Genomic DNA, 14935 nt, shown 5'->3' on the forward strand with positions numbered 1-14935 from the left:
GGTTTGTTTGTTTGTTTCACCAAGTAACTCAATTCTCGATCCAGTATAGAGAGAGAAGCCCAATTATGCAAGGTCATGACCCGTTTTAGACCCATTCATATCAAAATTCAATTGAATCAATTGTTGACCCAAACCCATTCATTCATTTCAAAATTTCTATCATTCATGACTTTGTCTGTGACGATTTCACACTTCACCACCCACTTCCCTCTCCACCAGTGACAAAGCCCGCTGTTCCCTTCCCTCTCCGTCAACCGTCGTCTTCGACAGTCGTCACAGTACAACCGTCGCTCCTTTTCCCTCTCCGACAGTCCATTATTGTATATCTCCTACTCTAGGCTCTCATCTTGACATCTCACATCTCTGACTCCGACTTTACATTCTGAACTCCGCCAAGGCACCAAGTGCCAACGCCAACCAGCCGAGCCCACAAAAGAAGAAGCCAAATTCTAGAAAGCAAAAGGCGAAGCCCCAAATTTTTTCCCTTATTTTTTTTTTTTTTGGTTATTTCAATTTGTGTAAATTGTAATAATTTTTTTTTTGTTTTTTGTTTTTTGTTTTTAACATATTAAATTAGCACTTTGTTCTTTAATTGTTCGAAGCGGCACAAACTTCCAATGGACCACCAGTTCATTGTTGCCTCTGGGCTCTGACTCTCTGAGAATCTGTGATTGCAAGTTCAAGTTGCCAAGTATTTGGAAATAGTATATATTGCATTGTGAGATTGTAAATTGATTTTGTGAAATTGTGAATTGCACTAGTTTTTTGAGTTGCTTCCAGTATTTGTGATTCATTTGACATCTCGAATTACTCCCACTCCTAGTAGTAATTGGGTGATCAGTGGATGAATGATAGCACAATTGTTTATGTGGAGAAAGATATATTTTTCAGGTTCAATAATGAAATTATTATACAACGATATCAAAGTATGAAAACTCGCAAAGAACAAGTGTAATATATAAATTATGTCGTTTTTAGTATTGATGTACTGTTGTTTTATTTTTTTATCGTTATTAAATCCCTGACCAAAACCTCGACATTCATCGTCAAAAAATTTTTGCCCGCACTGAACAAAAATCCTGGCTCCGCCCCTGAACAACAGCATTCTTATGTAGCAAGGAATCATGATTTTGCTTTGTCTTTGGTGTAACTTTCAGCATGAAAAGTGCTTATATTAATGGCAGTCTCATCTCCCCCCCATAATTATTACCAGATTTTCCTCTCAAGAAAATAACAATCCCAAAATTTATGAATCATGGGCCTTCACATCCTTAAAAGATCTGATCAAAATCCTCACACACTTTCAATCTTGCCTTCAATTATGTTAAAACCCCATTGTAAAAATCTTCGTAGACTGAAGCCAAATAGCAGTTTAAAGATTCGTAACCCATGTTCCAACTAAAAGGTCAGAAAATTCGATGTTAATAAGTACTTACAAGCATTCAACATATAAATCCATGAAGAAAAAGGAAAAATGGAACTGGAATTTTATTATAAGGGTTGGATGGTTACTAATTTTAAACCTGCCAAAAAAGAGAGATTTATAGGAGAAAACATGACCAACTTGTAAGTGTTATGCTCAAGATCCAATTGATTTAGGTTGTAAACACTTTTAATATGTTTAATGCATTTAATTTGGCAAGATCTATATTAATTTAAATTAGTTTTGTGATAAATAATATTAAATAATAGAATCCGAATATGTAAGTTTAAGTGATTTGTTAATCACAAGGAGTTGTGATTGTGAGATACAAATTACTTATAATTGGATCTTGAATAAACCGTGGTCGTAAGTAATGACGAGATACGGATATTGTTAATACAGTTAGACCATCACGTGTGGCATTTCTTACTTGTGAAGTAAGTAGCCGATCTCATGAGCTAAAGTGTGGGGACACTTAAATGAACACGTGGATGTTTTGTTATAGAACAAAATATTGGAGACCCGTTAAGAGATTCCACATGAATAACTATTCGAGTGTCAGTGGTTAATCTCTAACGTTCGGTAGTGAAATTGGTCTTATAACTTGAGGCCATCATAGTGCCTTGTATGAAGATAGTCATGTTTTGACGGTGTTGGATGTTACTCTGCCAAGGGCCGCTAATACGACATCATTCGGGTATGTCAAGAACCATATGAAGGTTGTAAATGACCAATAGAGGATTCGTCACTCTTAGATAGTAATAGATTGTGATCTGCATTTCGTTCAATTAAGTCAATAACGAAATTCTTGGCCAAGGTATAAATATAAATCGAAAAGGAGTTTTCGACTCATATTGACTTAATAGTAGAATGAAAGATATGATCGATAATTGAGATTGACACACTTCCATATCTCGTAATTGATTGAATCATATTGACGAAGGGATTATAGTTTCATGGTAAATGAACAGTTTTGGTTTTTGTCATACCACGTGACATTTCCCGTCACATGTGTTGCCATGATACATTGCTAGATGTCAATCTAGGATGGCGAGTGTGAATTTGTGATAAATTAAAAGGGTGTTTAATTTATCAGTTTTGATTAGATCAAAATAATATTTCACATCGTTAGGCATCGTGGTCGGGAACCTAATGGGTCGCACACAAAAGAGAATTGGAAGATTGTAAATTACCAATTAATTAATTTAACAATCGTTGGATAAATTAATTGATTGGATTGGTTATTTATATCCCGAATTAATTAATTGGATTAATTAATTCACGGACCGGGTTTAATTAAATGGATTAATTAAAAATTGGATCGGACCAGGCCGAACCCGTTTGGGTTTATATAAATATATGGCTAGAGTTTAAGGTCCATAATGTTTTCATTATTCTTGCTGCCACAAGAGAAAAAACCTAGCAGTTGCAGTCTGTTCTCTGTGTGGATTTCATTGGAGGCTGGACAATTAGACAGCTGTGGGAGGCAGATTCAAGTTGTTGAAAAAGAATAACGCAAAGGAGTTTACAAAATCAAGAAAAGGTATATTTCTCATCACAGTTCTTATCTAAATACAAAGCTGAATCTCGAATGGAAATTGAAATTGTTTAATTTCGCTGTGCATGTTTAAGTAAATTCTCAACAGTGGTATCAGAGCCAACTTTGTATTTGTTAAGAATTGATCTACATATTGATTAAATTAAAAGTTGATTTAATCATGTTAATTCATGAATCTAGTAATTGTAGTTTTAATTTTATTTTATTTTTCAGAATCTGATTTTGAAAAAAAAAGTTTTTTTTCTTGGGTCGAGTGGTGGCAGTTCCCCCCGTCTGTTGGGTGGGGCAACAATATAAAAAAAAATTTAGGGTTTTGGTTGGAGACAGGGGCCCCTGGTTGTAATTACGAAAATGGGGTCAATTTGGAAAATTTTAAAAAGGGGACCTATTCTGCAAATTTTTAATTTGGAAGGGTTTGGTGTTAATTTCCAACTTGGGTCAAATTTGTAAATTATCAAAATGGTTTTGAATTGAATTTTGAATTGGTTTTAAAATGATGTTTTAATTGGGTTTGACTCATACTCTAATTTTGACCCAAAATTAAAATTTATTTAAAATTTGACGACTTTTATATTTTGTTAAAATTAGATTTTAAATTAAATATTTAATTTTGACCCTTAATTGAATTTTATATTATTTGGAAATTTTGTCTTAAATTAAAATATTAATTCAATTTTATTAGAGTCGGACTCTAATATTATATTAATTAAAATTTGATTTCAATTAATACCACTTCCCAATGCAAATTAAAATTTAGAGTATGACTCTAATTTAATAATTAATTAAAATTCGATTTTGATTAAATTACTTCGTCCAATAGTTATGGAATTAGAGTTGGACTCTAATTCGGGATTTAGTTAAAATTTGATCTTAATTAAATAAGCCAATTAAGATAATTAATTAATATGATTAATTAATTAATTAATTATTTCGATCCAAAATTTTGAATTAGTTTTGATGACTATAATTGCTAGATTTATGAGATATTGCATATAATATTAGATATTATACATAGGAAACATTTATGTGATGAATGTTTATGGATGATTATGGACTCGACCACATGGATGTATTGAATAGTTGATTTACTTCTTGTTGTTTTAGGGGCCTGCGAGCCCTTAATTGTTTTGGATCTGTGAGTCCGTTGTTAATATTGTTGTTATGGGCCTGCGAGCTCTTTATTATATTGAATCTGCGAGTCCATTGTTATTGTTATTATTATGGGCCTGCGTGCCAACTAGTGTAAGATACATGCTGCAATTTGACTAATCGGAGGCGCAAGAAGAGGTTAACACCATGGAGATGGTGCATTGGTGTTGATCCAATGTTGTACCCCTTAGGAAAACTAGATAGAACAAGTTCATAATCATCCATACTATTACTTATATATATTTATTCGCATAGTAGATGTATGTTTAAATATATATATAATTACTTGATGAGACCATTGCACGTTAAATCCTTCGTTAAAATATTAAGTTAGTATTATTTGCCTTCCACCATTATAGTGAAAAACGAGATTCCCAAATCGACCTTAGCTTGTTGAGTACACTCAAAGCTGGTCTATTAAGGATATACACTATGAAATATTTGATATTTCTGAATGATGGGTTTAACTAAACTAAAATTTATCTTTTGTTGAGTGCACTCAAGGAGATAAGTTTTAGAGGCATGTTAAGCTAACACATAAGATGTGTGAAAACAAAAAAGTTGTCAACTTAATGATCTGGGAGTTGTATGGAGATACAATTGATAACAATATCTACCCAAATGTTTTATTAGGATTTGTTGAGTACACTCAAAATCTTGATACAACGAATGGGATCCCAGCCCACTGGGAATCAAATGTGGATTCAAATAATTTATGTATGAGGGTCATGAATTTATTTTAAACAGTGGGAGCACGTTTAATTAAAGTCCATATTGAATTTGTGCATATGCATTATAATACATATTAATTCTATATTTTTCGTCATTTACAGTTTTTGAATCATGAGTAATAATACGAATTTGAAAGGCATACAGGATGCCAACAAACTGACTGGACCAAATTTTCTCGATTAGCACCGCAATTTGAGAATCGTTCTCAAGCATGAGAAAATTGGATATGTCTTTGAGCAGCCCTTTCCAGTGGTGCCTACTGAAAACTCCACTCAGGAAAAGGTGGCTGCTTACAACAAACACAGTGATGATAATAACACTGCAGTATGTGTGATGCTTGCAGCTATGTCACCTGAGTTGCAGAAGCAACATGAGGGTATGGATGCTTACACTGATTTTTTTATCTTAAGGAGTTGTATGATGAACAATCTCGTGTGAAGAGGTATGAGACTTCTAAACAACTATACTGGTGCAAAATGGCAGAGGGATCTTCAATCAGTGCTCATGTGCTGAAGATGATTGGTTTTATTGAAAAACTGGGTTCACTGGGTCTTATCATGGATCATGAACTAAGTATTGACTTGGTTTTGCAATCTCTGCCAGATAGTTATTCACAGTTCATTTTGAACTTCAATATGAATAAGATCGAATGCACACTCCCTGAGTTGCTTAATATGCTTAAAACTGTGGAGCCCAATGTCAAGGCTAGCACTAAGCATGTCTTAGCTATTCATTCCTCCAAGGGCACTAAGTGGAAAATCAAAGGAAGTTTTAAGAAAACATCCAAAAAGGCTAAGGGCAATAATAAAGCAGTCAAAGCAGGCAAGGACAATACCAAATCTGATGACCCATGCTATCATTGTGGAGTGAAATGTCATTGGAAGAGGAACTGCAAGGCTTACCTCACTAGCTTGAAGGGAAAGAAGTCTTCTGAAACTTCTACTTCAGGTATTTTTGTTATCGAGGTTAATATGTCTACTTCATTAGCTTCTTGGGTATTAGATACTGGATGTGGATCTCATACTTGTATAAATATGCAGGGATTAAAGAGAAGTAGACCACTACAGAAAAGAGAAGTTGACCTGCACGTGGGAAATGGAGCAAGAGTTGCTACATTAGCTGTAGGGACATACTTCTTATCACTGCTTTCGAGCTTAGTATTAGAATTAGAAAATTGCTATTTTTTCCCACCATTACTAAAAACATTATTTCTATTTCGTGTTTGGACATGAATGATTTTTCAATTAATGTTAAAAACAATCGTTGTTCATTTTATAAAGATGAGATCTTTTATGGTTGTAGTGTGTTGCAAAATGGAATTTATATTCTTGATACTGAGTCGTCTATTATGAATATAGAAAATAAAAGGCATAAAAGTGATAATCTAAATAATACATACCTCTGGCATTGCAGACGGGGTCATATTAACGACAAACGCATTTTCAAGTTACATAAAGATGGATACTTGGGGTCAACTGATTTTGAATCATTTGACAAATGCGAGTCGTGCCTGTTAGGCAAAATGACCAAGTTCCATTTTACTGGAAAAGGAGAAAGAACCACAGAACTGCTGGGACTAATACATACTGATGTATGTGGACCCATGTCAATAACTGTTAGAGGTGGTTTCTCTTACTTTATCACATTTATTGATGATCATTCTAGATATGGTTATGTGTATCTGATGAAATTCAAGCATGAAGCACTTGAAAAGTTCAAGGAATTCAAACTTGAAGTAGAGAAACAGACTGGTAAAAATATTCTCACACTGAGATCAGATCGAGGTGGAGAATATTTAAAGAGAGAATTTTTAGATTATCTAAAAGAGAATGAGATTCTCTCGCAGTGGACTCCACCATATACACCGCAACATAATGGTGTATCTGAACGGAGGAATCGCACTTTGTTAGACATGGTGTGATCTATGATGAGCCATGCAAACATCCCAAAATTATTTTGGGGTCATGCACTAATTGCTGCGTACTACACACTAAATCGTGTCCCATCTAAATCGGTCGACAAAACTCCATACGAGCTATGGAGAGGAAAAATACTGAACTTATCTCACATGAAAGTTTGGGGCTGTGACGCTTATGTAAAGCGAAATGAATCAGATAAACTTGAGGCTAAATCTAACAAATGCGTATTTGTGGGATATCCAAAAGAGACAATTGAATATCAGTTTTATAATCTCGTTGAGAAGAAGGTGTTCATCTCAAGACATGTCATATTCCTAGAGAAAGAGTTTATTCTAGGAGAGTGTAGTGGGAGCAAATTAGAACTTGAAGAAGTTCAAGAATCCACAGATACTGTTGACCAATTAGATGAACCTGAGTCTGATCCTATACCTGTTGACGGACAGACTCTTGATCACGATGTAGAGAACCCTAAGGACACTCCAGCTCAGTGTAAAACAAGTAGGATCATTCGAACTCCCAGAAGGTACGAATTCACGATTACTAATCAAGTATTATTAGTCGAGGATGATGATCCTACAAATTACGCAGAAGCGAAGTCAAGTGTTCACTCGAAGAGATGGCAAGAAGCCATGGAATTCGAAATGAACTCAATGTATGAGAACAAGGTTTGGACCTTGGTCGACCTTCCAGGTCGGATAAAACCAATAGGTTGTAAATGGGTTTACAAAAAAAAGGTCGATGTGGATGGAAACGTCCATACATACAAAGCAATGCTAGTAACAAAGGGTTACACACAAAGACAAGACGTTGACTTTGATAAAACTTTTTCGCCTGTAGCCATGCTAAAGTCCATTCAAATTTTGCTTGCAATAGCTGCATACCATGATTATGAGATATGGCAAATGGATGTCAAAACTGTTTTTCTTAATAGAAACTTACAAGAGGAGGTGTACATGATACAGCATGAAGGTTTTGAATCCAATAGTGCCAACAAAGTATGTAAGCTAAATCTATCCATTTATGGATTAAAGCAAGTCTCTAGGAGTTGGAATCTTCGTTTTGATGAGACAATCAAAAGGTTTGATTTTATCAAAAATGAAGATGAACCGTATGTTTACAAGAAGACAAGTTGAAGCGCGATCGTATTCCTAATATTATATGTCGATGACATATTATTAATAGAAAACGACATCCCAATGCTTCAATCGGTAAAATTATGATTGTCAAAGAATTTCTCCATGAAAGATATGGGAGAAGCAGCGTATATCTTGGGAATCAAGATCTATAGAGATAGATCTAAAAGATTACTAGGCTTATCCCAATCTTCGTCCATAGATAAAATTTTGAGAAGATTTAATATGAAAGAGTCTAGAAGAGGTTTATGTCTCATGTCGCATGGGATTTACCTCTTAAAAGATATGTGTCCTAAAACACATGATGAAAGGAGTCGCATGGATAAGATTCCTTATACTTTGGCGATAGGATCTATCGTGTATGCGATGCTATGTACGAGACCAGATGTTTCATATGCTCTAAGTGTTACGAGCAGGTTTCAAGCAAACCCTGGTGAGAAACACTGGATAACGGTTGAGAACATTCTTAAGTACTTGACAATGACTAAAGATGTGTTATTGATTTATGGAGGAAATGAACTGAAAATTCATCGGTATACTGATGCCAGCTTTCAAACCTACGACGTTGACTTTGATAAAACTTTTTCGCCTGTAGCCATGCTAAAGTCCATTCAAATTTTGCTTGCAATAGCTGCATACCATGATTATGAGATATGGCAAATGGATGTCAAAACTGTTTTTCTTAATAGAAACTTACAAGAGGAGGTGTACATGATACAGCATGAAGGTTTTGAATCCAATAGTGCCAACAAAGTATGTAAGCTAAATCTATCCATTTATGGATTAAAGCAAGTCTCTAGGAGTTGGAATCTTCGTTTTGATGAGACAATCAAAAGGTTTGATTTTATCAAAAATGAAGATGAACCGTATGTTTACAAGAAGACAAGTTGAAGCGCGATCGTATTCCTAATATTATATGTCGATGACATATTATTAATAGAAAACGACATCCCAATGCTTCAATCGGTAAAATTATGATTGTCAAAGAATTTCTCCATGAAAGATATGGGAGAAGCAGCGTATATCTTGGGAATCAAGATCTATAGAGATAGATCTAAAAGATTACTAGGCTTATCCCAATCTTCGTCCATAGATAAAATTTTGAGAAGATTTAATATGAAAGAGTCTAGAAGAGGTTTATGTCTCATGTCGCATGGGATTTACCTCTTAAAAGATATGTGTCCTAAAACACATGATGAAAGGAGTCGCATGGATAAGATTCCTTATACTTTGGCGATAGGATCTATCGTGTATGCGATGCTATGTACGAGACCAGATGTTTCATATGCTCTAAGTGTTACGAGCAGGTTTCAAGCAAACCCTGGTGAGAAACACTGGATAACGGTTGAGAACATTCTTAAGTACTTGACAATGACTAAAGATGTGTTATTGATTTATGGAGGAAATGAACTGAAAATTCATCGGTATACTGATGCCAGCTTTCAAACCTACAAAGATGATAGCAAGTCTCAATCAGGATATATGTTTACTCAACAATGGAGCGGTTAGTTGGAAAAGTTCCAAACAGGAGACAACCACTCATTCAACCACAGAAGCCGAGTACATTGCTGCTTCTGAAGTAGCGAAGGAAGCTGTCTGGATCAAGAAGTTCATTAATGAACTTGGAGTCGTTCCTAGCATTGTTGATCCCATACCTTTGTATTGTGATAATAATGGAGTCATCGCACAAGCGAATGAACCGAGGTCTCATCAACGATCCAAACATGTGCTAAGGCGATATCATCTCATTAGGGAGATTATACAAAGAAATAATGTAACGATAGAGTGAGTTTCCACAGATGACACTATTGCAGATCCACTGACGAAGCCGTTGTCACAACAGAAACATGATCGTCATGTGGACGCTTATGGTATTAGATACATGAGTTATTGGATCTAGTGCAAGTGGGAGTTTGTAAGTGTTATGCCCTAAATCAAATCGATTTAGATTGTAAACACTTTTAATATGTTTAATACATTTAATTTGGCAAGATCTATTATTTATTTAAATTAATTTTGTGATAAATAATATTAAATAATAGAATCCGAATATCCAAGTTTAAATGATTTGTTAATCAAAAGGAGTTGTGATTGTGAGATACAAATTACGTATGATTGGATCTTGAATAAACCATGGTCGTAAGTAATGACGAGATACGGATATCGTTAATACAGTTAGACCATCACGTGTGGCATTTCTTACTTGTGAAATAAGTAGCTGATCTCATGAGTTAAAGTGTGGTGACACTTAAATGAACACATGGATATTTTGTTATAGAACAAAACATTGGAGACCCGCTAAGAGATTCCACATGGATAACTATCTGAGTGTTAGTGGTTAATCTCTAACGTTCGGTAGTGGAATTGGTCCTATAACTTGAGGTAATCATAATGCCTTATATGAGGACAGTCATGCTTTGACGGTGTTGGATGTTACTCTGCCAAGGGCCACTAATACGACATCGTTCGGGTATGTCAAGAACCATATGAAGGTTGTGAATGACCAATAGAGGATTCGTCACTCTAGATAGTAAGATATTGTGATCTGCATTTCGTTTAATTAAGTCAATAACGAAATCCTTGGCCAAGGTATACATATAAGTCGAAAAGGAGTTTTCGACTCATATTGACTTAATAGTAGAATGAAAGATATGATCGATAATTGAGATTGACACACTTCCATATCTCGTAGTTGATCGAATCATATCGACGAAGAGATTATAGTTTCATGATAAACAAACAGTTTTGGTTTTATCATACCACGTGACATTTTCCGTCACATGTGTTGCCCTGATACATTGCTAGATGTCAATCTGGGACGGCGAGTATGAATTTATGATAAATTAAAAGAGTGTTTAATTTATCAGTTTTGATTAGATCAAAATAATATTTCACGTCGTTAGGTATCGTGGTCAGGAACCTAATGGGTCGCACACAAAAGAGAATTGGAAGATTGTAAATTGCCAATTAATTAATTTAACAATCGTTGGATAAATTAATTAATTGGATTAGTTATTTATTTCCCGAATTAATTAATTGGATTAATTAATTCACGGACCAGGTTTAATTAAATGAATTAATTAAATATTGAACCGGACCGGACCGAGCTCGTTTGGGTTTATATAAATACATGGCTGGGGTTTAAAGTCCATAAGGTTTTCATTATTCTTGCTGGCACAAGAGAAAAAATATAGCAGTTGCAGTCTATTCTCTGTGTGGATTTCATTGGAGGCTGGACAATTGGACAGCTGTGGGAGGCAAATTCAAGTTGTTGAAAAAGAATAACGCAAAGGAGTCTGCAAAATCAGGAAAAGGTATATTTCTCATCACAGTTCTTATCTAAATACAAAACTGAATCCTGAATGAAAATTGAAATTGTCTAATTCCGCTATGCATGTTTAAGTAAATTCCCAACACAACTAACTTAATCAAATGAAGCAAAGATTGGGTGTGGGGAAGCCATTAAAGACTGAAACATGGAAAAACAAAATAAGGAAGAAAAAGTGGAAGTGTATGCCTTTTGTGAGTGTGTGTGAGAGAGACAGAGGCTTTGGGGTTGCCATCTGTGTGTGCAAATAAGAAGAAAGAAGTGGGACCATTAATCCAAGAAGACATGGTAGGAGCTTTGTATTGAAGAGAAGTATTGAGGTATTATTATTCCATTTTCATTTTTATTTTTTTCCAGTAGTTCTTCCAAATTCGAAGGTAATCAGATAAAGAATCACGGATACTGACATGGAATGGATATGAATACGAATATGTTATGGTTCGAACCCCGAACCATTCAATTGTTAAAAGTGTGCTTGCAAAAATACAAAAGAAAGCGGGTTTCTAAAACACATTTTTCTTAGTGGATGGTTTTGACTGAATTGTGGCATCTGGCTTCTTGGTGACTTCAAATTAACTTCCCCAATGGTTATGGCCTTATTTTCGCCTTGGTGACAATTTGACCGTGGAATTTTCATTGTTGTTCGACTCTTGGCAACTTTTTGAGAGAACTCTTCATTTTGGTAGTTAAGGTTTCTCATTCTTGATTCATTCAAGTGTGTAAATTCTAGTGAAGTATTGTAACATTCTAGATTGAAAGCCTACCGTGTTCTGAGTGGTTTGGGATAAGAATCTGCGTGATTCACTTGGGCAGTAGACTTCTGTGAAGGGTCTGAGTATTTTGTTGTGATTTCTTCGTGGAGAGTACTTCGTTCTGGAGTTTTCTTTAAAGATAAGTCCCGATGTGGATTGATCTTTGTAATATTTGGAATCTATTGAAAGATAAACAAAGGCTGAAAGTTGTTTTGGCAGGATACCAAAACAGTGTATATTGCTGATGTATATATAATAACTTTACAGTTACATACAGAAGGATAAACAAGATTACAGCCTAAATGTCAGCCATTACAACCAAGACATTATGCACAGTCAAGATATCAGCCATTTCCTGTGCTTAACAATTATAGCATGCTTATTACGTTGCACAATATGTGGGATTGATATCCAGTGCCTTAACAGCTTCCCTCAAATTGGAGGGTATGGAATAGACCAACAATTTGTCACGTAAAGTACAAAAGCGATCAGCAGTGTGTCCTTTGGTGAAAATGTCGGCAACTTGATTTTTTTGTGTTGATGTAACGAACAACCACATCTTTGTTAACTACTTTTTCTCTAATGAACTGATAATTGACCTCGATGTACTTAATTCGAGCATGGAAAATAGGATTGGATGCTAGTCACATAGCACTCAGATTATCACACCAAAGAACAGGAGGTTGACGCAGATAGATGCATGGTTCTCGTAGAAGCATTCTTATCCAGTACACCTCTGCAGTTGTTAATGCCAAGCTCCTATATTCTGCCTCAGTACTGGACCGAGAAACCACATGTTGTTTCTTAGAGGGCCAGGAAACTAAATATTGCCCAAGGTAAATCCCATAGCCAGTGGAAGAACTTCTATCATCTGGATTACCGGCCCAGTCTGCATCACAAAAGGCATGTAATGAAACGGTGCTTGGTTGATAATAAAGGCCGAAGTCAGAAGTGTGCTTTAAATATCTTAGAACCCTCTTAGATGATATCCAGTGAGTGCGAGTTCGAGCCTGCATATGTTGGCACAATTGATTCACGGAGTAAGCAATATCCGATCGTGTGATTATAACATATTGTAGGGCCCCAACTATATGTCGATATTCAGATGGATCAACCAACAAGTCACCATCAAATTTGGACATTTTGGTACTAGAAACACATGGAGACTTGTAAGGTCGGGCACCAACCATATTTGCACGATCAAGTAAATTCGCAATATACTTTGATTGACGTAAATGTAAACCTGTTAAGTCACGAACAGCTTCAATGCCCAAGAAATAGCTCAAGTTACCTAAGTCTTTCAGCACAAATTCAGACTTCAACTGGGAGATAATGGAGAAAATTATCGGATCATCGTTGTCAGTGATAATGATGTCGTCAACATATACTAATATAAAAATATGTATATTATCTCTGTGAAAAGTGAAGAGTGAGTAATCAACATGTGAACCACAGAAACCAAGATCAAATAATGCATGAGAGAGACGAGTGAACCAGGCCCTTGGTGCCTGTTTAAGGCTATAAAGAGAACAATGTAATTTACAGACAAAATCAGGATGTTCAGCACTGATAAATCACTTGGATATAAACCTCTTCATCAAGAAATCCTTGTAGAAAAGCATTAGAGACATCTAGTTGTCGAGTTGTCTAACGAAATTGACAGCCAAAGCCAAAAGAATTCTGACAGTAGCTGGTTTTACTACCAGACTGAATGCCTCAAAATAGTCTACCCCAAACCTCTGATCAAACCCCTTCGCTACCAATCTTGCTTTATAGCGATCAATGGAGCTATCTGATTTTTGTTTTACTTTGTAGACCCATTTGTTACGAACAATGGGATGAGTAGAAGGCCGTGGACAAAGTGACCATGTATTGTTATCCATTAATGCTTTGAATTCAAATTTCATAGCAATGCGCCATTCAGGTTTAGAGACTACCTGTGTAAATGTTTTTGGTTCAGGAGGGACTACGGTGGCTTGAAAAATTTTAAGAGGATAACGAGATGAATAAAAAATTTTATAGTCTAGAAATTGACGAGGCCGGGAATTTCCAATTTGGGAGCGAGTAACAACTCTAGAATTGGGTATAGTTGGGGGGTTGATGGTTTCCAATGGGAGTACAACCGAAGGGGATGAAGAAGGAGAAGAAATAGCTTGAGTTGTATAATCTGGAGATAATTTTTTGGTTGTAGGAGTAGGAGAAGGATCCGTTGAAGGAACAAGTGAACTAGAAGAATCAGGAATAATTAAAGGATTAGGAATTTGAATCGGAGAAGAAGACATACCGGGAGAGACCACGGTACCAGTAGGGGAGTGATGACTCAATCATCCCATCTCAGCTGCAAATAATTTCTCATCGAGCACAACACTGCGAGAGATATAGACATGCTGACTTAGAGGATCAAGGCACCTATATCCCTTCTGACTCGAGCAATAACCAATGAAAATACACGGGACGCTACGATAAGACAGTTTGTTTTTAGCATAGGGACGTAATAAGGGGTAGCAACAACATCCAAAATTGCGGAGAAAAGAGTAGTCAGGGATTGTTTTATAAAGTTTAAAATATGGTGTATCATTATTTAAAATCGGTGTAGGCAATCTATTGATTAAATATGTGGCAATTAGGAAAGATTCGACCTAAAATTTGCTAGCAAGTCCAGATTGAGCAAGTAAGGTAAGTCCCATGTCAACTATATGACGATGTTTACGTTCGGCTATACCATTTTGTTGAGAGGTGTGTGGACATGTACGCCTATGAAAAATACCATTTTGATTAAGATACTTGGTAAAATGAGAAGAGATATACTCGCCACTGTTATCTGTTTGTAGTTGTTTAATGGGATAAGAAAATTATTTTTCAGCAAGCAGGCGAAATTGAATGAAAGAGTTGAAAACATCATATTTATTTGCAATCGGATACAGCCATGTATAACAATTGA

This window comes from Olea europaea, chromosome 3, assembly GCF_002742605.1.
Source record: "Olea europaea var. sylvestris chromosome 3, O_europaea_v1, whole genome shotgun sequence".
Taxonomy (NCBI): Eukaryota; Viridiplantae; Streptophyta; class Magnoliopsida; order Lamiales; family Oleaceae; genus Olea; species Olea europaea.